Source organism: Marmota marmota, unplaced genomic scaffold (assembly GCF_001458135.2).
Source record: "Marmota marmota marmota unplaced genomic scaffold, marMar, whole genome shotgun sequence".
Lineage (NCBI taxonomy): Eukaryota > Metazoa > Chordata > Mammalia > Rodentia > Sciuridae > Marmota > Marmota marmota.
Genome location: NW_026000026.1, coordinates 7,323,562 through 7,325,697, shown reverse-complemented (window position 1 = coordinate 7,325,697; position 2,136 = coordinate 7,323,562). Strand labels below are relative to the sequence as shown.

At 53.9% G+C, this 2,136-nt stretch overlaps 1 protein-coding gene across 1 annotated transcript in view; it reads left to right on the top strand.

Moving 5' to 3' along the window:
* The window catches only part of Peds1 (plasmanylethanolamine desaturase 1), a 26,639-nt gene that overhangs the window by 1,063 nt on the left and 23,440 nt on the right, over positions 1-2,136 (top strand). The window lies entirely within an intron of this gene.

The window sequence follows — 2,136 nt, the reverse complement described above, 5'->3', positions numbered from 1 at the left end:
CCCCCCCCACAGTTCCGGGATTTAAAACAGCCTTCATCTGGAGGCCATCACACACAGGGTTCCCTGTGCCTGGAACATGGTAAGACAGTTCCTCCTGGAGTCCATTCCCAGAACACCACACTCAACCTTCAGCTTCGGACCTGTCATCTCCCCCTCCAGGAAGCCCTCCCTGATTGCTCACCCTGGGGCAGGTCGCCCCACGACACGTGCATTCCCAACACGTGTCCACCTCTCTCATTCATTTCAACTCATCTTTGAATGCGCGTGCTGTGCCATCTGCCTCTCTGATCCTGCCCTCCCCCCTTGCTCTCCACCCCAGCACCCCCCCATATGGTCTCTGTATGGTCTGGACATGATTCGAGGGTGTCCCCCATGGGGCTCACGCACTGGAGCTTGGTCCTCCGCATGGCAGTGCTGGGAGGTGGTGGCCCTTGGAAGGAACCTCTGTGGTTCTCCTAGGACGCTGGTTACTTCTCACAGGAGCATGTTATAAAAGAGCAAGCTTATCCCCTCTCCAGTTTCCCAGCTTCCTGTCTTACCATGTGATCGCTCCCTCTTGCACATGTTCCTGGCGACACCATCCATCACAAGACAGAGCTGAGTCAAGGCCAATGCTAGTCCTTGAACTTCCAGAAATATAAGCTCATAAATCTCTTTTCTTTGCAAAGCACACAGCCTCAGGCATTTCATTATAGTAAGAGAAAATAGAATGATACAGCTTTCTTGATATTCCTTGAAGACACCCAGCAGGGCCTTTGCACTCCCCTCACCTGGGTATCTGCAGGTGGCTCATTTGCTTCCTTCAGGTCTCTGTTCAGAGGACACCTCCTCAGAGAAGCCTTTGCTGACATCCTCCCTTTCTAATGGACGCCCCTGTCTTCACCCTGCTTCATTTCTTTCCATAGCACCTGCCCCACCTGGCAACATGTCATCTTCTTCCCTGTTCATGACTGCCTGTCCTTTTGCAACTGTGGAGACATCCTGTTCACTATTGTCTTGCCACATTGGCCCCAAATCCAGCCCACAGCAGGCCTTGGGAGAGATGTGGTCACTGAATGAAAGCCGTGATCTAGATCCACGTGACCTGAGGCAAATCCCGGGCTCCATCCCCAACATGGTGACATCTGGGGGTCTCGGGCCAGCTCTGCAGTCTGAGCCTCAGGGCTGGGAGGAGCTGGAGAACAGGGACCCAGGGACAAGGTGCACCAGGAAGCAGGAATGGCCATACAGAGGCCCCACGGCAGCAGTGGGAGGTGACAGGAGAGGGGCTGGCGCATTGTCAGGGCCTTAAATGCCAAGGATCCATCCCCCATCTCTGGCCTCACCTTGCAGAGGGCGCTGTCCCCCGGGGCGCAAGACGGACCTGACCAGGCCAGAGATCTGCTACTGCTCACCACCCGGAGGGTCCTCACTCCAGGCCGTGCCTCCTGTCACTCACCCCTGCCCCCGACCTTCCCCCCAGTCTGTGACTCCACCTCCTCCCTCCTCTCTGACTTTGCTCAAATGTGACCACACTCGTGTCATTCTCTGGGCAAGAACACTTGGTGCCCACTTGACACTCAGGACATCAGCCAGCACCTCCCACACAGGGGCCACCAGAACCCGGCCACCCTCGTAGCCAGAGGGATCCTCTTTTCATGTAAAGGCAAGGTCACTGCCCAACTGTGCCCAAGGTCTCAGCACTGTCCAGCAGAACTTTGAACTCTCTCTGCACTGTTGATTCATTAACCCCTGAAATGTGCCCAGTAGAGCGGAAGGACTGAGTTTTAAATTTCTGTGACTTGACTTATTTAATGGCCACATCAGGTCAGCAAGGCTGGGGAAACATGTGGCTGTCAAAACCCAGCTCGTGGGGATATAAATTAGTAGAGGATTCCAGTGGCAAGATCTACCCACCTGCCAATCCATTCGTCTGCTTCTATTAAAATGCAATCAAAAGGCATTTAACATCTGTCCCAGCCACCCCACCTCAGAGGTGTGTGCTACTGGTCTACCTGCACCCACAAAGCATGATGACATTAAGTTTGTAACCTGCAAAGAGGAAGCCACGCAATCTCCGCCCACAAGTGGCCAGTTAGCTGAATTACGGTCCAGCCACATTGTGGAATATGATGCAGCCGTGAAAAAAAAAAAAAA